Source organism: Panthera onca, chromosome X, assembly GCF_046562875.1.
Source record: "Panthera onca isolate mPanOnc1 chromosome X, mPanOnc1 haplotype 2, whole genome shotgun sequence".
In the NCBI taxonomy this organism is placed as follows: Eukaryota; Metazoa; Chordata; class Mammalia; order Carnivora; family Felidae; genus Panthera; species Panthera onca.
In genome coordinates, this window is record NC_138357.1 from 91,542,444 (window position 1) to 91,567,771 (window position 25,328).

Below are 25,328 nucleotides of genomic sequence, written 5' to 3' on the forward strand. Positions count from 1 at the left end.
CCGAGGATGAAGGGTTCTTACATATGAATATTCATGAGAACAGGGTTCTTCCTATCCTGTCTGACTTTATCTGGTTAAACACAGAGAGAGCAAGGAAACCATCCATTTGTAGAGAAGAAAGAATCAACATTTCCAGGTTTTGTGGAATTGCTGGAAACTCTATGTTTAAAACAGGTTCATTTTCATAAAGCTGTGCCATTGTCATGATCTTTAAAAAGCTTGGAATAATTTGCTGTGCCCTTTCTGCGTTTGAATGAGAAATGATATCCCCCAGGGAGTCCATGCCTCATGAGAAGCAAAAACCTTTTGGGGATTTAATGCCTTATCGTGGTCCCTCAGATTGATACTTAACCTAAAATTGTATTTAACACATCAAAACCCAAACTTCCCCTCCTTTCGCATGGAAAAATCTGATTACCTAATTTAGTATTAGGTTTACGTCAAGCTTCGGGGAAGCTCTAAGATTCAATACTTGCAGCAAAGCTGATTTGTAGTCCCACACAACTGAGTATATGTGCTTCTAGTTACCATGGCCTGTCTGTCTCGTGGTAATGCCAGAGTCCTGTTTTCTCTTTGAAGATTTGATGAAAAGGTCCAAGATGTTGGGGAGGAAGAACTACTTTGGCCTTCAGTGACTCTTTCACAGCCCCACTTTCCATCAAGGGTTAGCTAAAAATTTTGAGGGGTGACCGTATGCCTTGATTTTTTTTCCCTAGCAGTGCTCTTGTGCAGTTTGGATGGTTCTAGAAATGTGTAGCTTATATAGTACTTTTAAAACTTGGTGGCACAAATACATATTTTTGTGCTTAGATTTGAGTGCCCTCGCTGGGTTGTGAATTCCTCTCGGGCTGTGTGGAACAAAGAAAGCACAGACGGGCTTTGAAACAGACAGATGTGGGCTGGTCCTGCTGCTTTACTAGAAGTATGACTCAGGCGCAGCACATCATGTCCTTAAGGTTTGGTTTTTCTCATCACCAGAAAGAACACAGTGATTTTAGTTTCACAGTGGATTTCTAAGGGCTTGGTGCGATCGTAGATGTCACAATCTGCGACACGGTAGACACTCCTTTTTTCCTCATTTACCCATCACTGTAAACCATTACCATGCCTCTTACTCGTACTTACTCCATGACATTTCATGGCGCCTGCTGTAGTGTTTCACAGTGAATATTTATTCAATTTGTTCTTTAAAAAAAATGTTTTATTTATTTTTGAGAGAGAGAGTGAGGGGGAGGGTCAGAGAGAGAGGGAGACACAAGGATCCAAAGCAGGCTCTGTGCTGAGAGCAGAGAGCCTGATGCGGGGCTTGAACCCATGCACCGTAGAATCATGACCTGAGCTGAAGTCGGTCGCTTTTTTTTTTTTAATGTTTTTTTTTTTAATTTTTGAGAGAGAGAATGAGAGAGAGACAGAGTGTAAGCGGGAGAGGGCAGAGTGAGAGGGAGACACGGAATCAGAAGCAGGCTCCAGGCTCTGAGCTCTCAGCACAGAACCCCACGTGGGGTTTGAATCCACAAACGGTGAGATCATGACCTGAGCCGAAGTCAGTCGCTTAACCGACTGAGACACCCAGGTAACGCAGAATTTTTTTTAAGTTTATTTATTTATTTTTTTTCGGTAATCTGTACACCCGATATGGGGTTCCAGCTTATGGCCCTGAGATCAAGAGTCGCATGCTCTTCCGACTGAGCCAGCCAGGCACCCCTTGAATTTATTCTCATCTTTTAATCGTATCAGTAACACTTCGGAGTTTTACAAACTCTGATGGGATCAGAAATAGTTATCGAGTAACCAAATTACTGTGTGCTGTCTGTGTCTGTGTATAATCATACTACCTAATGAATAGCATGGCATCCATCCTTAGCATACAGCCTTGCTAACACAAAACAAATCAGTCCAGACAGGAGAATCATGGGAGTGCATAATTCTGTCCTTTGGAAACTGCTACTCGCCTTCCTCCTCCCCATGTCATTCAACTTATCTTTTAGAAACAGATTGGTTTACTTTTGTTAGAATATTCATGAGTTCTTCATCATTGTTATCTGAATACCATTTTTATGGTAACCAGAAATAGTGGTTTCAGTGAACTCAGGTAAATCTGATTCATTATTTATTCTTTAAAAAAATATTTTTTATTATTTCTTTATTTTTTATTTGAGAGAGAGAGAGAGAGAGAGAGGGAGAGAAAGAAAAGACACGGGGGTACAAGGGATCAAGCAGGGAAGCGGGGGAGGGCAGAGAGAATCCCAAGCAGGCTCCATGCTCAACACTGAGTCTGATCCGGGGATTGATCCCACGACCCTGAGATCGTGACCTGAGTCCAAATCAAGAGTGAGATGCTCAACCAACTGAGCCAGCCAGGCGCCCCCACTTAGAATTACTTTGATGTCTGTGTTTAACCGATTTTGCCCTCTCTCCCATACAAGTCCGTAAACTCCATCCCTCCTTATTTTCCTAGTGCCTCTTGCATCTTGTGGGGAATGGTACAAAACACTGGCTTGCCCTGTGTTTTCTTCCCATTCATCATATCTTTATACGATCTTCCTTCCATCTGTATGTGATGGATAAAGAATAAAGGTTTTGATAGATTGAGAACTGTTGATATTTACCTTTTCAGTAAAAAAGCTTTCACTGAGTCCCTGGACAGCTTAGTGATGGAGTTTGCCAGTAAATAAAACCTAACTAAGAGGTTTTAAAACTCCTTTAAATATTAAGAAAAGCTACAGAATATATTGAGGAAGGGTAGCAGAGAATGTTAGCTTTGGGGCGCCTGGGTGGTTCAGTTGGTTGAGTGTCTGACTTCGGCTCAGGTTATGATCTCACGGTTCTTGGGTTTGAGCCCCACGTTGGGCTCTGTGCTGCCAGCTCGGAGCCTGGAGCCTGTTTCAGATTCTGTGTCTTCTTCTTTCTCTGCCCTTCCCCTGTTCGTGCTCTGTCTGTCTCTCTCTCTCAAAAACAAACATTAAAAAAAAATTTTTTTTTAAAAGAGTGTAGCCAAGCATCATTTAAAGTTTTCTGAATGTTGTCAAAGTAGGGACTTTTTCCTTGTGTTGGTGTTTCGTTTAGGTACGCTGGCTCTTTTTCTCTGGTTAACTTTCTTCCGTTTGTTTTTTTCTTCTGTCAGCCTCTGGTCTTTGGGAACTAGGGGTCCAGTTGGGTAAGAAGGTGGTTAACCATGAATTAGAGCACAGGGTCAATTTTACTTAATCCTAGGTGAAGATGAAACATGAGCATTTCAAAGCGTAGTTAATGCATGGGAATTGGAGCAAATAAGTGGAAGTAAATTCTAGTAGAACAGGGATTTAACAAGGACAACAGTGAATCCAGGCACTTTTGAGTTTTTTCCTGCTCTTACTCTTTTTTTTTTAAATTTTGTTTTAATGTTTATTTTTGAGAAAGAGAGAGAGAGAGACAGAGCACGAGTAGGAGAGGGGCAGAGAGAGAGAGGAAGACACAATCCAGAGCAGGCATCAGGCTCTGAGCTGTCAGCTCAGAGTCCAACATGGGACTCGAACCCATGAACGCTGAGATCATGACCTGAGCTGAAGTCAGACGCTTAACCAACTGAGCCACCCAGGCGGCCTGCTCTATCTTGTTCTTAAATGAGATTAAATTTCTACATCTAAATCTGGTGTCTGCCATTCAGTTTTACTTATTTTTTTTAAGTTTTTTTTTTCTGTTTATTTTTTATTTTAGAGAGAAAAGACATGAGCAGGGGAGAGGGGCAGAGGGAGAGAGAGAATCTCAAGCAGACTCTACACTCAACAATGAGCCCAGTGCAGGGCTCGATCCCATGACCCTGGGATGGTGACTTGAGCTGAAATGAGGAGTTGGATGTTTAACCGACTGAGCCACTCAGGCACCCCAAAATTTACTTTTAAGTAATACTACCCCTAACGTGGGCCTCAGACTCAGGACCCCGAGATCAAGAGTCCTTTGCTCCTCTGACTGAACCAGCAAGGTGCCCCTTCCATTCGGTTTCCAACTGGAAAGCTCAGGCCTGATACTTAACTTGGGCCAGATAAGAAACCAGACTTTAAAATTGGATCTGAGGAAACTTGGTTTTTAGAGGTGCTCACCGTGTGGGACAACCATAGATCAGGGGTTCGAGACACTTTTTCCATTATTGTTTCTTTTTTTGGTTCCCTTACAAGTCGTTTCTCTTCTGAGTACGATTAACATTCAGTGCTAGAGCTGATTTATATTATATGCGGATTATCCCAGTCCAAGTAGGATTTATCTTGAAATTGGTGTTCCTTGGCTTTCTTCTTGGCATTCAGACTTGCATCAAAAGGATCCAGGTCATGGTCCGTCGCCAATAATAACTTTACGTTGTGTGGTGTTGTATTCCTCACAGAGCGTTTCCACTTTTGTTCTCATTTCCTCTTCAGGCATCTTTTTTATTTTCACTTTTTCATTTTTTTTTGAGAGAGAACACGCAAGCAGGGGAGGGGGCAGCGAGAGAGAATCCCGAGCAGGCTCCATGCCCGATGCAGGGCTTGATCTCATGACCTTGAAGTCCTGACCTGAGCCGAAACCAAGAGTCGGATGCTTAACTGACTGAGCCACCCAGGTGTTCTCATTTTGTCTTTAGGCACCTTGACGTGGGATCTGTACTTCAGAACCGTGACCAAACTGAAGCTTTGGAGGGGGAGTTGCCCAAGGACGTAGAGCGAGTGCGCGATCGAGTTGGGATGAGACTGCAGATTTGTTTATTTTGCCTAGCCAAGCAAGTTCTTGGTCTTAACTACTCCCCACCCTCCCCATGGTCCAGGAGTGCTCGTGTGCTTGCTCATCTCTGACAGTAGAAATGGCCTCAGATTTCCAATAACGTTCAAATGTCAGTGACGTTCAGATGCAATTTGTCTCTGGCTCTGAAATCAGTTGTCCCAAACTAATCTAATAACTTGGGGCTTTCTTTGTTTAATCAAATCGTTAAGACAGGCAATAATAAAAGACTTTCTCCAATGCCAGCAGGGGTTAATTCTATTATTTCAACTGTTTCTAGTGAAAGTTTTGCTGCTGTAGAATAACTAGAAAATCGAGTTCTTTTCTGGTCTGATTGACCCTTCCTTTACTAGCCTCTTGCTCAATCAGTCGCCTTGATAAGTCTCTCCTAGTGTACTTTTTTTTTTTTTTTTTTTCAGAATACGAGTTTGCCTTTGTAATATGGTTAGGACTCAAGAGAAAGCATTTGATCTTGGGTTTCTTCATTTGCAAAGCTCTAATGACCTCCCTTTTTCCTGCTCTTAGTACTCTTAGAACCTTTTACGCCCAGTCAGAGTTAGACAAAGACATTTTCATGGAACATTTGGCAGGCAAATTATGGGCAGCAGAAAGGCCGTGCTTGGATGTGATAAAGTAAAAATTATCTTAGATTGAGAAAGGAAAAATCTGACTTGTCATCCAGCAACTTGGGATAACAGATAGAGATAAAGACAGCTGCGTATGATCGGGAAACAGTATTTTTCTCCAGGTTCTTGCAGTTGTAAAATATCATAAGAACCTTTTTTTTTTAATGCTTATTTATTTCCTTGAGAGAAAGAGAGGGAGGGTCAGAGAGAGAAGGAGAGAGAGAATCCCAAGCAGGCTTTGTCAGTGTGCAGTGGGTCGCGGTGCTCGATCCCACAAATCGTGAGATCATGACCTGACCCGAGATCAGGAGTCAGATGCTTTGCCGACTGAGCCACCCAGGCACCCTGAATTTTGTTGTTGTTGTTGTTAAATGTTTATTTATTTATTTTGAGAGCAAGAGAGAGTGCGAGTTCGAGCAGGGGATGGGCAGAGAGAGAGGCAGAGACCGAGAGAGAGAGAATCCCAAGCAGTCTCCATGCTGTCAGCTGGTTCTCAGGAACCTCGAGATCATGACCTGAGTGGAAGTCAAGAGTCGGAGTTCAGCTTAACCAACTGAACCAAGTTCAGCTTAACCAACTGAACCACCCATGTGCCCCAAGAACCTTTTTTTTTTTTAAAGCAAAAGATGGAAATTTCTTCAGTTTATTTTATGATGCTAACATTAATATGAAAATGAAGGTCATAATACAAAAAGAAGGAAGGAAAGAAGGTAGAGAGGGAGAGAGGATGGAGGGAGAAATAAAGCTATAGAACAATATCACTTAATTGCAAATAGACTCCAGCAATATATCAGAAGAGAACCCAGTATGACTAAGGGGCCAGTGTGGCCGAAGATCAGTTAAACTATTAGCCTAATCCATTTAAGTTATAAATTAAAGTGATAAACACCCCATATGATTATAACATGCACTGAAAAGGCATTTGGTAAAATATAGCCACAAGTCCTTTGAATGACTAGTTCTTTTTTACTCACTAAGAAACTTTGTTCTCTGTTCATCCCATCATTTATCTAAACTCCACTCTCCCCAAACTCGTAACTACCTTTTCCTTTACTGAGAGATGATGCCCCATCGTTCCTCTGTTGTTTCTTCTCACTAATTGCAGTGGGTCGACAAGCCTGACTGTTAGACCACAGGTTTGTCCCTGGTGGCTTGAAGCTGATTGAACTAAGATAGGGGAAGGAAAATTTTTCCTTCTAGCCTTCAAGGTCTTCCAGCTGGTTTTAGAATTGCGGGTACCTGCGTGGCTCAGTTGGTTAAGTGTGCGACTTTGGCTCCCCGGTCATGATGTCACTATTCGTGGGTTCGAGCCCCGTGTCGGGCTCTGCACTGACAGTGTGGAGCCTGCTTGAGATTCTCTCCCTCCCTCTCCCTTTGCCCCCCCCTCAATAAATAAATACACTTCAAAAAAATTAAATTGACACGAGACTATTTAACAGGAGAAAAAAAATCCCAAAGTTTTAATTGAAATGAAATGGCCAAGACAGTCAGATTTTACACTTTTTATTTTTATTTTTTCAATTATTTTATTTTATTATATGAAGTTTATTGTCAAATTAGTTTCCATACAAAGATTTTACACTTTTTAGGCAAAGAGACAATAAATCTTGGTTGGGGGGCACTGACAGGACGACAAAAAAAATACTTCGGGAGTGTGAAAAATCCCTAAAAGGAAAGGTCACTTAGAATGAAGTGGGGAGGCCAGCAGGGGGAACTCTCCACCCTCTACTACTCATGGTCAATTGCAGACCAGACAGAAAGAGGAAGACAGACTCCCGTGTATCCCAGCCGTCCCCTTAACAGCCCGGCCAATGACAGTGAGAACTCAGCCAATGAAAAGCCACTATACTTTCAACTCCCAGTTTACTCAGATGGGCCTTTTGTTTATTTTTATTACAGCCCAGCCTTCAAAACCTAAACTTCCCCCTTTCCTCTATAAAAGAGCATTCTTTTTCTTCGTTCGTTGGACTTGCTTCTGGTTTTCCCTTGGCTTGCTTGTCCCGGATTGCAATTCTCTGCTCTTCTCAAATAAACCCATGTTTGCTGGTAAAATGACTGGCAGTTTTATTTTTAAGGTGAATAGGAGAGTTTCCAGTAGTAAGGAACTCTAAACAGAATTTTGGCTGGGATAGTAAATTAGTAAAAAGTAACAGGGGTCGTTTACACAGTCATCTTGGCTTTAAATTTACCATCTTTGATGGTAAGGATGTCTCTTTACCTCTTGATACAGGGAGGGCACCTTTCATATGGGAGACATATTTCTCGCTTTCTAGAGACAAAGGGGAGCAGGGTCAGAGTGTTCTTTTTGCATTGGCTGCTTCTTAAGTAACTTTTATTCAAAATAGGGTCACCTGGGTGCCTCAGTCGGTTGACTATCTGACTTTGGCTCAGGTCATGATCTCACAGTTCATGGGCTCAAGCCCCACATGGGGCTCTTTGCTGACGGCTCAGAACCTGGATCCTGCTTTGGATTCTGTGTCTCCCTCTCTCTCCGACCCTGCCCTTCTTGAGTTCTCTCTCTCTCTCTCAAAAATAAATACACATTAAAATAATTTTTTTAAATAATACGTCGGGGTGCCTTGGGTGGCTCAGTCAGTTAGGCGCTTGACTTTTGATCTCAGCTCAGGTCATGATCTCACAGTTTGTGGGATTGAGCCCCATGTTGGGCTCTGTGCTGACAGTGGAGCCTGCTTGGGATTCTGTTTCTCCTCTCTGCCCCTCCCCTGCTTGTGTGAGTGCGCGCGCGCTCTCTCTCTCTCAAAAAATAAATAAACATAAAGAAAAGAATAAAATAAAATAACATGTTGGGGGCGCCTGGGTGGCTCAGTCGGTTAAGCATCTGACTCTTAGATTTCTGCTCAGGTCATGATTTCATGGTTCATGAGATGGAGCCCCGGGTCAAATTCCTGCTTGCAATTCTCTCTCTTCCTCTCTCTTTGCCCCTCCCCGACTTCTAAATAAATAAATAATAAAATAGTATGTAAAAAAAAACCCTGTCAATGTGGTGCATTTTGGGGTAGCCTGACTTTGGTCCTTAAAATGGTCAGTGGGTTGGTTGGTTTTCTTGGAAAAAAAATTGTTAACTCAAAAAACACCAGTGCAAGACTCTTCCTTGAAGGAGAGACTCCGAAGTCTGTCTGATGTTGGCTGATTGTTTTGCAAGTTTCCTGTGGACAAAATGTACCTCAAACTGCTTATTTGAAAGAAGATCTTCCCCTGGTGTGCTCCCGACCATTGCTCAATTCACAGCCAGCTCAATTTTCCAGTTGAGAATAAGGAAGAAGTCAAATACATTATGTTGGCCTCTAGATACAGGCTTCTCTTAGAAAATGGCATTCTTCACCCAACTGGTCAGTGTTTGCTACACCCTGATGAGAATATTCAGTGGTCCGATGAGTTGGTCTTTGGAAGGACAGCTTCACTTGTGACATAGAACACTTTTGAAAAACAGCCTGGTCTGATTTTTGACCACTCTTTCCATGGCCACATACCAGTTGTGCCCGCTGCCTGTCAGTGTTAAAAAGATCAAGCTCACGGCTTGCAGTCCATTTGGTTTTCTTTTCCTGTTCTGCCTTATTTCTCATCTTGGTTCCGGAAGTCTGGGAAACGTCAGGAAACTTCACTACTTTTCTTTTTCTTCAGTAAGTCTAAAACACTCTGTCACTTTTCATCCACAAGTGACTTTTTCTCTTAAACTCCCATAGCTGTTATAAACTACCGAAGCAACCAGCTGTGGAGAAAAATCGAGCCTAAAGTCATTGACTTAAGTCCTATCCTTTCAGGTATTAGTGGCATGTCTTGTCCTGCAAGGACTTTTAACAAAAAAAAAATTTTTTTTAATGTTTATTTATTTTGGGGAGGGAGGGGCAGAGAGAGCGGAAGACACAGAATCTGAAGCAGGCTGCAGGCTCTGAGCTGCCAGCACAGAGCCCGATTTGGGGCTTGAACTCAAGAACTGTGAGATCATGACCTGAGCTGGAGTCGGACCCTCAACCGACTGAGCCACCCAGGTCCCCTTGTCCTGCAAGGACTTTTGACTTTGCTTTTAACTTACTGTGTTACCTTGTGCATGTTTCTTTCCTTCTCAGTTTAAAAGTCCATGAAAGGTAAGTTGTTTCATTCTTTGTGCATGGCTAAGCTTTGTTGGACCCTGTTATTTTGCAGGATTTCCTATTTGGTTTCCTGAGGCCCCTGGGGCTCTGAGTCAAGCTTTGTTTTTGCAAAGGTCTGCTCAGCTGCATGGTGACTCTTTAACACATGAGGGCTTTCTGTGTGGCTGCAGTTTCCATTTGAGACTCTCTGGGCCTCACATAAGGCCACTCTTTCAGGCACCTAGAGGTAACCTTAAACTATCAGCAGTTTTGTCTCAGGACAAGGGCCGAGTTCAGCTGTAGCCATGTTGTGATAGTCCTTGGGGCTTAGAACCAGTGGGGGACCCCTGGGAAAGAAGAAGCCTGTGGGGTAGGGTAACAGTGAGGGTGTGGAAAACCTGGTTGCTTATGGGGATGAGGGTGGCTGGTAAGCCAGAGTGGTTCTAGAGGGGCCAGATGGTGTTGGAAGCAGAGGGATGCCTAGACTAGCAGGCTTCATGCTGTGTGAAACTTGGATGTACGAAATCTTAAAAGGCAAGTGGCTGGTTAAAAAGATGGAAGGTAATCCACTCACTTCATAAGGGTAGCTAGTCCCAAAAGCCAGGACGTCTGGAGCAACAGAGCCTGTTGATGTGAGGAGACTAAATGACAGGTGGGCACTTCTAGGGTATTCGGGAGGAGTCATGTCCCCCAGGTACTATCTATCCGCTGAACATTCAGTGGAGACGCCAGAGGGATAGAAACTGTAATTGGTGTGGAACTGTGTTGGGGGTAAGTAATTAGTCCCTAAAGTGGAATTGGCACAACATTCACGCTTGGGGGAAACAATGGCATGGGTATTCTTCAAACCCCATTAATGTGCCTTAGATGCCTGGGAGTGATGGGGGAGGAGACCTAGGTACAGACTTTTGAAGAGCCTTGAGCTTATCCTCAAAATGTGGTTTTTGGACAAGGGGCACCTGGGTGGCCCAGTCGGTTAAGCGTCTGGCTTTGGCTCAAATCACCATCTCATGGTTCCTGAGTTCGAGCCCTGTGTCAGGCTCTCTGATATCAGTGGGGAGCCTGCTTCAGATCCTCTGCCTCCCTCCCTCTCTCTGCACCCCCCCCCCCCAAATTAAGTAAAAATATGGCTTGGACTTGAAATACAGTGGTTTAGTCCACAAGTTGTAAAGTTTTGCTAAGCAAGGTTTGGTGGTGGCTGGAGTCCATGCGGTACCTGTGTTAAGTGTGAAATATGCCATGTCTTTGAAGATGTCCAGTAGGGTAGTGTCCCAATAGCCACGAGAAAATTCATACAAGATCCAGAGATGTTCGGCGTTTGAACGAGGGTCAAAGCTTTATGTTCCCATCCTTTGTTCTAAGCCGGATCGAGGTGTCACAGAGTTTCGCAAAGTTTCCTCGTTATGTCAAGTATCATCACCAGGGGTCTCTATTCCAGGTGTGTCAGAAGGAAAAGATGAATACGAGCCTCTTGGAGCTATTGCCGCTACCTGAAGCAAGATCCTATGGAGACTACTGCCCAGGTAAATTGTGTTAATTCCAGCTATAGCCTTGCATTTTTTTCCTGGCTTTGGGTGGGCACCCATTCATTATCCAAGCCAGATTGTTCTCTCCAGTTGTAGTAGTAGCCGAAAGCCCTTCCTGAAGTCTGGCAAGGCCATAGGTATCCCAGAAGTGTAGTTCAGTAAAGACCTGTAACCTTCAGATGGGAAGGATCCAGAACAAATGAAGGATGGCCAACACTCTGATCTTGATGTGGCAGAGGTTTCACCCTCCTTTAGCCATGCCCTGGAACCATCCCTGGTGTTCGTGTCAACAAACTCAGTCTGTCTGGATTCCAAAGGGGAGTCTCCTCTGGTTATGGGCTAGGAAACTAGGAAACTTGTGGAAACTAGGCCAGTCGTGCAGGTATAGAAAACATAGAGGCAACTCCCTTGTTTCTGTGTTTGAAATATTTGTAGAGACAGATCATTTAAAACGTGAATATGAGGAGGAGGGTGCTGTAAGACACATAGATAGGTCTTGGTGGCACAGCTCAGAAAATAATGACAGGATCTTGGGGTAACGCCAGTAGGTTAATATCTTGAAGAACCCTATTTCCAAAGGCTCAGTAAAGTCACTAAAGTAAATCAGAACTCTGTTTTACAGGGGTGGTCTTGTGAGATATCACCCCATCCTTAGCAGGGGCTATCCATCAGTCCAGCATTTTCTGCCGGCCTGTTGGGCCAAGTCTTGGTAGTCCATCCTGTTGGACTGGAGACAGTTACTGGGCCCCATTGCTCAGAGGGCTGAAGTGAGCATGGGGGTGGGAGAGACCATGTAGGATCCTACTCGTCAGTGTCTAGTGCTGGGCCAGGGTGCTTCCTAGCCACAGGAACAAAAGCTTTCTGAGCCTGGGGCACCGCATTGTAACAGCTCACTTGGGGGGTGTGCTCCCCTGGGTGCTAGTGTGAACGCAGCTGGCTGTGGGGGCCGTCTCCTACTCAGTGGGGATAAGCAGGAAATGTGTGGAAAGGGAATTTAGCTGACCTGCAACCATTCTCAAATCTACTCTTTTATTTTATTATTTAAAAAAAATTTTTTTTTTTAACATTTATTTATTTTTGAGAGACAGAGAGAGACAGAGCATGAGCAGGGGAGGGGCAGAGAGAGAGGGAGATACAGAATCCGAAGCAGGCTCCAAGCTGTCAGCACAGAGCCCGATGTGGGGCTTGAACTCATAAACTGCGAGTTAATGACCTGAGCTGAAGTCGGATGCTTAACCGACTGAGCCACCCAGGCACCCCTTATTTTATTTATTTATTTATTTATCTATTTATTTATTTATTTATTTTAAAGTCTTTTCTTATTTATTTTGAGAGTAAGAACATGAATGGGGAGGAACAGAGAGAGAATCTCAAGCAGGCTCCACGCTGTCAGCAGAGAGCTTGACTCAGGGCTCAATGTCACAAACCATGAGATCATGACCTGAGCTGAAGTCAAGAGTTGGATGCTTAACCAGCTGAGTCAGCCAGACACCCCTCAAATCTGCTTATTTAGAGGTTGGTCAGCCCATTGGGCTTGGTCACTGCTCCCTTTGCCTCTGTGCACCTCTTCCTGAGCTTAATAATTAGGCCATTGTCATTGCTCATGCATGTATGTGCATGGAGCACACGTCTTGTGATGAAAACTCCCGTGGCTTCTCCATGGAGTACCAGATTTCATGACAGAGTTGTAGGTTTGTCCCATGTCCTCCCTTCTTAGTAAGCTGGGACTTGTAGAATGTTGCCGTTCAGTTTCCCATGAATTTCAAATTCTGCATTTCCGTATTCAGTTATGACAGTACGGAACAGCAGGTCAAGTGGGTGGGCTTGATGGGAATTACTCTGGGGTGGTAGCAATCATTCAGGCCCTGCAACATCAGAGAGTTATTATTACTGGAGGTTATAGGGCTGGTATTCTTTTTTAATGAAAAAAAATTATTTATTTATTTTGAGAGAGACAGAAAAAGTGTGAGCAGGGGAGGGGCAGAGAGAGAGGGAGAATCCCAAGCAGGCTGTGCACTCTCAGCCCAGAGTCGACGATACGAGGCTCAAACTTGAGAACCGCTGACATGGTGACCTGAACTGAAATCAAGAGTCGGACGCTTAACTGACTGAGCCACCCAGGCGCCCCAGGGCTGGTATTTCTGACCTGATGGCTTCTCTGCAGTCTAGTCTTTTCAGGATTGACAGAGTTTTCAAACTGTACTGTCTTCACGGGAGCGGTAGAATGAAGAGGTTGGTTTGGTCTGATCCAATTGATCGATGAATGGGACCTGTAACAGGAGAGGAAAGTGTGGTTTCAAAAGCTGCAGCCTTCCTTCAACTCAGACTTGCTCCCTGACCAGGGGAAGCCTGTAGGCTTGGAGCCGTCCTGGAGGTGGGGGGTAAGCAGTTTGGGCCTCAAGCTCAGATCCTGAGCCTAGGAAATGACCTGGTCAGTATAATGAAATTGGACATGTACCAGACCTTGGGCTTCATGGGCCATTGGTTGGCTACCTTTTGAATTCTGCACTTGATTGACAGGACTCTAGTGTCTATCTCTAGAACAAATCTGTTCCTTTTCAAACAGGAGTCATCTAGTTTTATTCCTTATTTGGCTAGATCTCCCACGGGTCTGTTAGAATCCTGTTTAAAAAAAATTTTTTTTAAATGTTTTTATTTATTTTGGAGAGGAAGAGAGAGAGAGAGACAGACAGAGCAGGAGTAGGGGGAGGGCAGAGAGAGAGAGGGAGACATAGAATCCAAAGCAGACTCCAGGCTCTGAGCTGTTAGCACAGAGCTCAACGTGGTGCTTGAACCCATGAATCGTGAGATCATGACCTGAGCTGAAGTCGGATGCTCAACCGACTGAGCCACCCAGGCGCCCCAGGTCTGTTAGACTTCTTGTTGGAATCTCCTCCTATCTGAAAGACCTCCTGACGCATTCATCGTACCACCTATTTGGTCATTTGCTTGGTAGGGCCAGGGAGGGTAGCCTCTGCTTTACAGATTCCCAATGCTTTTTTTTTCTAAGTTTATTTATTTATTTTGAGAGAGAGAGAGAGAGAGAGAGAGAGAGTGGAAGCTCAGAGAGAGGCAGAGTGAGAATCTTATGCAGGCTCCACGCGGTCAGCACGGAGCCCAGAGCCTCATGTGGGGCTTGAACCCACAACCCTGGGATCATGACCTGAGCCTAAATCCAGAGTCGGATGCTTAACTGACTAAGCCATCCAGGTGTCCCTGATTATCTGTTTTTTCTGGTGTATGCGTTTTCATCCTTTTTTGACTGGTTCTCCTTGTTTCTGAGACCACGGGATGGGGACCTCGTCAGTGGAAGTGTGGAGGTTTCTCTTCAGTGTAGTGAAGTGTCTATGTGCATCCTGGAGAGTCCAGATTCTGGGGCTTCCCTAAGGAATTGGCCTGTAACCCCCAGCTGCCTCAGGCACAGAGTAAATGACCCTAGGATAGTCCTGCTTTGCTCCATAAGGTTTTGTTTTTGTTTTTGTTTTTACTGGGGCAGAAACATACAGTTAGATGCCATCAGATCACCGGGACTTTGGCTTCTATTTCTAACTATCTGACTTGTTTGGCAAAACTTTTCTTCCTTACACCCTTAAGACGGCAGTGAGGATGTACAAACTAGCATCACCTCTGCTACTCACAGTGGTGATGATACTAAACAAAACCTGAGAGATTTTTCTGAAAAATCAGATGTAGCTCTGTAGAGTCCTAAATTGCCATTTGGGGCCAGTATCAGAATCTGCCTTTCACATTGGCTTGGAATGATCACAAACAAGCTGTGGTGCTGGGTGGCTCAGTCAGTTGAAGGCTGACTCTTTAATTTGTCACAGGTCATGATCTTGTGGTTCTTGAGATCTCAGGGCTTGTTGAGCCCCTGTGTGGGGCTGTGTGCTGACAACGTTGAGCTGCTTGGGATTCTCTCTCTCCATCTTTCTCTGTCCCTCCCCTGCTCATGCTGTTTCTCTCAAAATAAATAAATAAACATTAAACAAAATCCAAACAAGCTATTTATCTGAAATATGTATTTGCATCTTTAGTGGTGAATGGCTTTTCATGTAGAAAAGCTTCATGTTTTCCTTTGCTCCTACTCAAATTGGCAATATTGGCCATTCCAGTGTGCAACATTAGATTGAGGTAGGAAGTCTGAAGCTCATTGTCACCAGCTATATTTCAGTATAACATTTAAAAAAATGCTGCAGTGATCCCTCCTGCCCTTTGGAAGTTCCTCTGTTCAGTTGCTGCATGGGGCTTGGTTTCTTTTTCCCATGGACCAGTTTGACAGCCTGAAATCTGTGGGCAGTTCAGAATAATGTAAATAAAGGTCCAGATGAAACACATGGGCCTTCAAAGAAAAGAATTTGAAAGGTACCAATTTTAAAACAAGTTTGTGATAGAAAAATATGTACCTCAGTGCATTAAGTAATAAGACCGTACATTGAAGCCCAGGCAAGTTACAATTTAAAGACACCAGTGTGGGGGTGCCTGGGTGGCTCAGTCGGTTAAGTGTCTGACTTCGGCTCCGGTCATGATCTCATGGTTTGTGGGTTCGAGCCCCACGTCGGGCTCTGTGCTGACAGCTCGGAGCCTGGAGCTTGCTTTGGATTCTGTGTCTCCCTCTCTCTCGGCCCCTCCCTTGTTCACACTCTGTCTCTCTCTGTCTCAAAAATAAATGTTAAAAAAAAAAATAAAGACACCAATGTGAAGGCTGCTTAGCTTGAATCCTAGCATTCAGTTGGACTGGTCTTTGGATAAGACAATATGCATGTCCTACTGCACAGCCAGTCAGTTCTAATTTTCCTATTTTAATGCATTCCAGGGTTGAAAAATCTCGATTTCACAAATTGTTTCATTTAGCAAAGATTTTTTTTAATGTTTAATTTTGAGAGAGAGAGAGACCTAGAGTGTGAGCAGGGGAGGGGCAGAGAGCCGGAGACACAGAATCCAAAGCAGGCTCCAGCCTCCGAGCTGTCAGTACAGAGCCCGATGGTGGGGCTCGAACCCACAAACCTCAAGATCATGAAGATAGCCGATTGGGCGCTTAAATGACTGGGCCACCCAGGCGCCACAAAACTGTTTCATTTTTTTAAATCTATTTTTAATTATTATTTTTTTTTTTGAGAGAGAGTGGGAGCTTGAGTGGGGGAGGGGTAGGGAGCAAGGAAGGGAAAGAATCCCAAGCAGGTGCAAGTTCTCAGTGCAGAGCCTGACGTGGGGCTCGAACCCAGGAAGTGTGAGTTCATGACCTGAGCTGAAGTCGAATGCTTAACTGACAGAGCTACCCAGATGCCCCTCACAAATTATTTCAAAAGGAATTAGACCTTTCCTAATTCATATTGCAATGTAAAAACACTTACTCTCCAGGGTTTTTTGAGTTAAATTCCAGTTGTATTAAAGCATTCACACGAAGATCAATAGGCTATTTTACAACTCAACAATAGAGAAATAACCCAATTAAGAAATGGGCAAAGTATTTGAATAGTCTTTTCTCCCAAGAATATATACAATGGCTAATTAGCACATTAGCCATTTGAGAAAAGGAAATCAAAACTACCGTGAAATATCACTTAACTCCCACTAGAATGGCTGAAAAAGAAAAGACCGTAACAAGTATTAACAAGGATGTAGAGAACTGGACCCTCATAACTGTTGCTAAGAATGTAAAATTGTGTCACTGCCGTGGAAAACAGTTTGTCAGTTCCTTAAGATGTTCAGTATAGAATTATCACATGACCCACCAATTCCACTCCTAGGTGTATATCCAAGAAAAGGTAAAGTATATGTCTACACAAAAACCTGTGCATAAATGCTCATAGCAGTAGTTTCATAACAGCCAAAAAGTGGACATCAACTGTTGAATGGACAAACACAACTTGGCATATCTGTACGGTGGAATATTATTCGCCAGTTAAAAGGACAAAACTTGAAAACATGCTAAGTGAAAGAAGCCAGTCACAAAAGGCCACACATTGTGTGTTTCCACTGGTAGAGACAAATCCATGAAGACAAAGTAGATTAGCAGTTGCCAGGGGCTGGGGGAAAAGAAAGAATGGGGGTAACTGTAACGGGTATGGGATTTCTTTTGGGGATGATGAAATGTTTGGAAGTTAGTGATGGTTATACAACCTTGTGACTATACTAATAAAACACTGAATTGTATACTGAGGTTAATTATTTAATTTGTGAATTAAATCTCAAAGCCATTATTATTTTTTTAAATGTTTAGTTTTGTGAGAGGGAGAGAAAGAGAGCACGTGCAAGTGGGGGAGGGGCAGAGAGTGAGGGAGACAGAAGATCTGAAGCAGGCTCTGTGCTGACAGACAGGCCGACGTGGGGCTTGAACTCATAGACCACGAGATCACAACCTGAGCCGAAGTCGGACTCTTAACCGACTGAGCCACCCAGGCGCCCCTTAAAGCCATTATTTAAAAAAAAAAAAATCAACAGGCCATCTTTGGCTAGGTCAAATTCTTTGATACACTTTTTGAAAAAAAAAATTGTTTTTTAAATTTTTTTTTTTAGGGCTTATTCATTTTTCAGAGACAGAGACAGAGCATGAGTCGGGGAGGGACACAGAGAGAGGGAGACACAGGATTGGAAGCAGGCTCTGGGTTCTGAGCTGTCAGCACAGAACCTGACGTGGGGCTTGAGTTCATGGACCGCAGGATCATGACCGGATGCTTAACCGACTGAGCCACCCGGGCGCCCCTGTGTAGTTAATATTAAGTGGGCCACCTGAGCCCACCTAGGAAAAGGCCACTAAATGAGCCCTAGAGGATGGTATTAACCTTTGTCAGGGGGAGACTCTCCTGCTGAGTATTCCTGCTTCCTCTACCACAGCTCTATCCGTGTTCCCTTTGTGAACCAGCAGCTTCCTTGCAAGGAGCCACGTGTTACCTTCAGGTGTTCTGAGATTATGCTTTGAACTAGGGCTTTCCGGATCTGTTTATGTGACTTCTTTGAGATCCCCAGAGGGCAAACCCCTCTTCCTGTTTTCTTTGCTGCCTTTGATATTAATTATGCTGGTAGAGAGGAGTAGACCACCAACACCGAGCCCTTGTTTTCACTTCTGCGAGATCATAGAATACTGTGTCCGTGCTGTGACTGGAATGCCATGTCTGAATCACTGGTGAGTCTGACACTAGGTAATCCAGTGTTCTCCTAATGAAGAATGATGAACCTATTAGCTTGGTTGCACAAATAGAACATTTTATGCCCTGTTCTTTACCTCATCTTTGTTCCTATTGATACAGCATCATAAAGGACACGACTGATAGGATAAACATCCTGCTGGAACACTAATTGTTTTCTTTCTTTAAAAAGTTTTTTTGTTAATGTTTATTTATATTTGAGAGAACGAGGGGAAGAGCGGGGGGGGGGGGGGGGGGACAGAGTATCCGAAGCAGACTTTGCACTGAGAGCAGCAAGGCCGATGCAAGGCTTGAACTCACAACCCATGACATCATGACCTGAGCTGAAGTCTGACGCTCAATGTAGCGAGCCACCCAGGCACTCCTAGTTGTTATTTTTCTTAATGCTCATCCTTTTGAGTTATGGGCAACAAAAATTACTACTATGTTTTTTTTTTAAACATTTATTTATTCTTGAGAGACAGAAAGACTGAGCATGAGTGGAGGAGGGGCACAGAGAGAGAGAGAGAGGCACAGAATCTGAAGCAGGCTCCATGCTCCGAGCTGTTAGCACAGAGCCCAATGCCAGGCCCAAACCCACAAACCACGAGATCATGACCTGAGCTGAAATCGGATGCTTCACTGACTGAGCCACCCGGGTGCTCATAGTTGTTATTTTTCTTAATGCTTATCCTTTTGAGTTATGGACAAGAAAAATTACTACTACATTTTAGCACTCTCCAATGCCAAGTAAAATTTGGTGTGAGTGCAAGAATTCATAAGAAGGTCACAGCAAAAGCTTTGCAACCTGTTTTTTTTTTAGATTCAAATAGTTCTGGGTCCCCAGGTGGTAGTTGTTACTCATAATAGGATGGTAGCCTAATATGCCTATTGGTGTTCTGAATGTATCGGACATAACAGTAGTAATGCTTTCCAAATAACTAGTCCTAAAAACAAGGCTTCCCATATACCCAAGTGAAAAATATCTAGCCTATAGGTCGTTCTAAAGTCTTGGAAGAATTAAAATACAAATTGAGGGTTGGGAGGAGGGCTCTCTAGCTCCCATAGGGAGAAACCTGCTCCCAGACTGAGGCTTCATATCCTTTGCATCTCCTATTTCTGACTTGAATTTGTTCCTGAAAACACGCGGGTCGAAAAATTTAAAGGATCGATTTTTTTTTTTTTTTTTTACGTTTTATCTTATTTATGTTGAGAGAGAGTCAGAGCAACTCGTGTGAGTGGGAGAGGGGCAGAGAGATAGAAGGAGAGTGAGAATCCCAAGCAGACTCTGCACTGACGTGGGGCTCGATCCTAGGAACTGAACCATGAGATCATGACCTGAGCTGAAATCAAGAGTAGGACTCTTAACCAGCTGAGCCACCCAGGCGCCCCACGATTCATTGCTTTAACTTTTAAGACATTTTTTAAATGTTTATTTATTTTGAGGGAGAGAGAGAGCAAGCGAGCATGAGCAGGGTCGGTGCAGAGGAAGAGGGAGAGAAAGAATCCCAAGCAGACTCTGGTGCCAGTGCAGAGCCTGATGCAGGGCTTGAACTCACCCACTCTCTCACCATGTGAGAACATGGCCTGAACTGAAACCAAGAGTTGGATGTTTAACCACCTGAGCCCCCCAGACCTCCCAGGATCGATTACTTTAAATGGGACAAATGAGGGGCGCCTGGGTGGCTCAGTCGGTTAAGCATCCGACTTCGGCTCAGGTCATAATCTCGCGGTCCGTGAGTTCGAGCTCCACGTCAGGGTCTGTGCTGCCAGCTCAGAGCCTGGAGCCTGTTTCAGATTCTGTGTCTCCCTCTCTCTGACCCTCCCCCATTCATGCTCTGTCTCCCTCTGTCTCAAAAAAATAAATAAACATTAAAAATAAATAAATAAATAAATAAATAAATAAATAAATGGGACAAATGAGTTATTATTCCATCCCCAAATCCAAATCCATTTCCCCCAAGTTCCACTAAAAGCAAAATAAAGTCCTGAATGCTTCTAACAATTCATAAAGGACTTTTACATAATAGCATATTACGCTGCTATTTCTAGTTACTTAACGTGTAATGAATTCATTAGCTACTTAGGTGTATTTGTTTTGGGGGTTCCACGAATATGAATTGTTTTCCTTCGACGTAGCAACCAACACTTTAGGAGGAAGATGTATAGGGCCTGACATTATTTCCCATCGGCTTCTGACACACCCAGGGTGGGGCTTGAACTCATGACCCTGAGATCAAGAGTCCTATGCTCTACTGTGAGAACCAGCCAGGTGCCCCTCTCTCAGACTGCTTGCTCTACCCCTGTAGGCTGCATTCCCTTGCCCTCTGAAGGCTGGCTTTTTACTGGTTTTGGCCAATGGGAGATACTGGTATGAGAGATCAAAGACTGGCAGGTGGGGAGAAGCAAAATATTAGGATATTTTCCTCCATCTTTCTGTGCCTCAGACACTACTTCGGCAGGGGTTCTGTCTCTTCCAGAGATCTAACTCTGGCTGTAGTTTCAGCTTTTGCCAGCTGCTCTTGACCTCTGAGAATTCTTCTCCTTTCTCTTGATGTCCTAGGCTAAGGGTTGCTGTTGGTTCCTGGTTTTGCTCATCTGCAGGTTCATTCACCACTGTGTTTACTTCTCATTTCCTCTATCATTTATGTGGACCATTCACTGTTAAATTCCATCCGTTGTAGATTTGAAGTGGCTTCTGTTTTCATGTTTAGATTAACATGCACTGTGCTGCTTGGTGCTTGCAGGTGAGAAAGTGAGCCTCTGAAGGAGTGAGTGAGATAGTAAATGTCTGAAGTTCAACTACATCTGAATGAAAGGAATGAACGAACAGTCTTGTTTTCTTGGCACTCAGGCACTGCAAGTAGATGGTGCTAAACCATCATGGAAACCATAAACAAAGCGACTGAAATTGGACAATTGTTTGTATTTCCTTTGCTTGCCATGACACTGCTCTTGATAACAAGATTGAATTTGTAATTGCATTTTGGAATGTGTTGATTCTATTTAGGTCATGATTACATAGACACGATTGCTATTGAAAATAAATCTTAATGATTTAGCATCAGGTGTCTATGCCTCGTCTTCCTTCGATTAATGGAATCATGTTAAAAATTTTTTTAAATGTTTTTTTTAAATTTGTTTTTGAGACAAAAAGCGAGTGGGGGGAGGGACAGAGAGAGGGGGACAGAAGATCTGAAGCAGGCTCTGTGCTGACAGCAGAGAGCCCGACCGGGACTCGAACTCAGGAACCGTGAGATCATGACCTGAGCCAAAGTCGGACGCTTAACCGACTAAGCCAACCAGGTGCCCCTAAACATTTTCTTAAAATGCTTTTCCACTTGTTCAGATGGTGTTGTGGGTTGAATTCTATCCCCCAGAGTGATAGGTTGAAATCCTAATCCCTGGTACCTGTGAATGTGAATTTACTTGGAAATTGGGTCTTTGCAGATGTAATCAAGTTAAGATGAAGTCATACTGAGTTTTGCTTTTCCAACAATTTGTATTAATGGAATCAGGTACTATGTACTCTTGGGGGAAGGAGTCTGGTTTCCTCTACTCAGAATAATTATTTTAAGGTACACATTGTTATATTGTGTTGATTCATATGTTGTGTATCAAGAGTTCATTCCTTTTATTGCTGAGTAGTATTTCACTTTATAAATATGTCACAATTTATTGATCTCTTCACCTACTGATGAAGATTTAGGTTGTTTCCAGTTCTTAAGTATTATAAATCTGTTATGAACAGCTTTGTATTCACATACTTCTCTTTCTATAGAAATCTGCTTTCATCTTTTCTATTTAAGAATAGAGTCGGTGGATCACGGGGTATGTATATGTTTAACTTATTTTTTTATTTTATTTAAATCCAAGTTAGTTAACATATAGTGTAATAATGGTTTCAGGAGTAGAATTTGGTGATTTATCGCTTACATATAACGCCCAGTGCTCACCCCTACAAGTGCCCTCCTTAATGCCCGTCACCCATTCAGCCCATCCCTCCACCCAACATCCCTCTGTACTTAAGAGTCTCTTATGGTTTGCCCATGTTTAACTTCTTAGAAAACTGTCGAACTGTGTTGGACTGTGGGTAGTTTTTATCTTCAAGTTTCCTTTTTCTTTGGCAGTATCCAATCTGCTGTTGATCCTATTCGGTGTGTATTTCATTTCAGACATTGTATTTCATTTTTATAACTTGGTTTAGGTCCTTTTTTTTTTTTTTTTTTTTGAAAAATCTTTTAACGTTTTAATTTTGAGAGGGAAAGACAGAGTGTGAGTGGGGAGGGGCAGAGAGAGAGGGAGACATAGAATCCGAAGCAGGCTCCAGGATCTGAGCTGTCAGTAAAGAGCCCAACACGGAGTTTGAACTCATGAACCATGAGATCGTGACCTGAGCTGAAATTGGATGCTTAACTGAGTGAGCCACCCAGGTGCCCTGGTTTAGGTCCCTTTTAATCTTACATGTCTATAACTTTTGAACATGGCACTGAATTATAATAACTTTTAATGTCCTCTTTCTCAATTCTAGTATTTGTATCATTCTGGATTTGTTCTGCTTTATGGTTTTCCCCATTATGAGACTTATTTTACTCTTTCCTTGCATGCCACGTAATTATTGATTGGATGCTGGGCATTGTGAGTTTTACTGTGTTGGGTGCTGGGTATTTTTGTATTGCTACAAATCTTAATTTTTCTTTTTTTTAATTAAAAAAAATTTTAATGTTTTTATTTATTTTTGAGACAGAGACAGAGCATGAGCAGGGGAGGGGTAGAGAGAGGGAGACACAGAATCTGAAGCAGGCTCCAGGCTCTGAGCTGTCAGCACAGAGCCTGATGTGGGGCTCGAACTCACAGACCGTGAGATCATGACCTGAGCTGAAGTCGGATGCTTAACTGACTGAACCACCCAGGCACCTCCTTAATTTTTATTTTAAGGTTTGTTTATTTTTAAGAGAGAGAGAGAGACAGAGTGCCAGTGGGGGAGGGGCAGAGAGGGGGAGGGAGGGAGGGAGAGAGAGAGAGAGAGAGAGAGAGAGAGAGAGAGAGAGAATCCGAAGCAGGCTCCAGGCTCTGAGCTGTCAGCACAGAGCCTGACACGGGGCTCGAACCCACAAACCGGGAGCTCATGATCTGAACTGAAGTCGTATGCTTAACCAACTGAGCCACCCAGGTGCCCTAAATCTTTTTGAGGTTTATTCTAAGAGCTGGTTATGTCACGTGGTAACAATTTAATATTTTCTGGTCTTGTTTCTATGATTTGTTAGGAGGTTCTGGAGCACTGTTCAGTCTTGGGCTAATTATCCTCCGTTACTAAGGTGGGATTTTAAGATCTTCCTGAGTATGCTCTTCCAGTGTCCCATAAATTGTTACTTTTTCCAGTCTGGTGGGTGTTGCAGGCAATGCTTTTGGCCCTGTGGGAATACCAGGTACTGTTTCCTTTCAGATGGTACTAAATCTTTAAGGGAGACCCTCTGCACATCTCTGTGGTTTCCTCTCTCAAGTTCTCTCCTGTATGGTACGCTGTCTACCAACTCTAGCTTCCTTAATCTCCCTGGACTCTCGACTCAGTTTTTTTGTTTGTTTGAGGCTGGAGGATAGATATAGTTCTTGTTACTTCATTCTGGCCATAAGTGGAAATCTGGACCAAAGTTTTTAAAAACTTGAGAGAATAATCTCTCACATCATCAAGAGGTCCCGGCAAGCCAGTGGTTTTCTCATGGCATGGGCATCAATTGTAGCTCGTTGTCTCCCTGACCTCCCAGTTTAATACTTCTCTAAATTCCGCCCCCCCCCATTCTTCCCCAGTTAATCAGACTAATAAACGGTGTATTTGACAATGTAACCCACAGAGGTGCGCCTGGGTGGCTCTGTCAGTTGAGCGTCCGTCTCCTGATTTCTCAGATCATGATCCCAGAATGGTGGGATCAAAGCCCAAGTAGGGCTCCATACTGAGTGTAGAGCCTGCTTAAGATTCTCTCTCTTTCTGCTTCTGCCCCTCCCCCCGTCTCGTGTGCTCTATGTTGCTTTCTCTCTCTAAGAAAAACAGTGTAACCCACAGATGGTGAGAGTTTTTTCTCCCAGATAGCAAATATCGGGTGTCTTTTCCAACATCATTCCTTTAGTACTCTAACACCTACTGGGTGTCCAACAATTGAATTCAATTCTGATACTAAGTCTTGGAGTTAGGGTCAGACTCCAAAGATTAAGGGCTCAGTCCCACACGACCGTCCCTATTTCAGACAGCAGCTACAAATGGAGTAACCAGGCTAGCCACCTTTTTGTCTGGCTAGCTACAAATTCAGGGGTTTCCCCAACCTTCACTCAGGTTTGAAAATTTGCTAGAGCTACTTAACAGAATCCAGGAAACTGCTTTACTTACTATGCCATTATCAGTTGGTTATGAAGGATGCAACTCTGGAAAGCCAAATAGAATTGGATGCATAGGACAAAGTATGGGGAGAGAGGCACAGAGCTTCCGTTTCTTCTCTGGCATGCCACCCTTCCAGCACTTCAGGGTGTTCAGTAACCTAGAAGCTCTCTGAATTCCCTTGTTTTGGGGTTCTCATTGGTGTTTCATTATGTAGCTATGACCTAATAAATCTTTGTCTGTAGGTGATCGAACGCAACCTCCAGCCCCTCTACCTTCCTCGGAGATCAGGGGGTGGGGCTCTGAGTTTCAAACCTCTGATCACGTGGTTGGCTCCCTTGGCAACCAGCCCCCCATCCTGAAGTTATTTAGGAGCCCACCAGTAGTAACCTAATGAGCAGAAACTCAGAGTGGAAGGCACTCCTATCAGGAAATTGCAAGGGTTTTAGGTGGTCTGTGCAAGGAACCAGAGGCAAAGGCCAAATACAAGTTTTCTCTGACACCATGGGTGGAGAAAGGCATTCAAACAGGAAATGAACTCAACAGTTAAAAAGTAAAGTGACTACTTTGTGCAATGCTGTGTCTCCAGCACTTGGAATGGTCTTGTTGAGTGTTGGACTATTAATAAATCAAAGCTCAGGGGCGCCTGGGTGGCGCAGTCGGTTAAGCGTCCGACTTCAGCCAGGTCACGATCTCGCGGTCCGTGAGTTCGAGCCCCGCGTCAGGCTCTGGGCTGATGGCTCGGAGCCTGGAGCCTGTTTCCGATTCTGTGTCTCCCTCTCTCTCTGCCCCTCCCCCGTTCATGCTCTGTCTCTCTCTGTCCCAAAAATAAATAAAAAACGTTGAAAAGAAAAAAAAAAAAA

The 25,328-nt window shown here is 43.7% G+C and overlaps 1 long non-coding RNA gene across 1 annotated transcript in view; it reads left to right on the forward strand.

Annotated features, from left to right (window-relative positions):
• Nucleotides 1-25,328, forward strand: part of LOC145713927 (uncharacterized) — a 465,264-nt gene that overhangs the window by 36,825 nt on the left and 403,111 nt on the right. The window contains exon 3 of the long non-coding RNA XR_014136730.1: nucleotides 10,884-10,968. This is a non-coding gene — a long non-coding RNA (uncharacterized LOC145713927). The remainder of the gene's footprint in view (nucleotides 1-10,883; nucleotides 10,969-25,328) is intronic.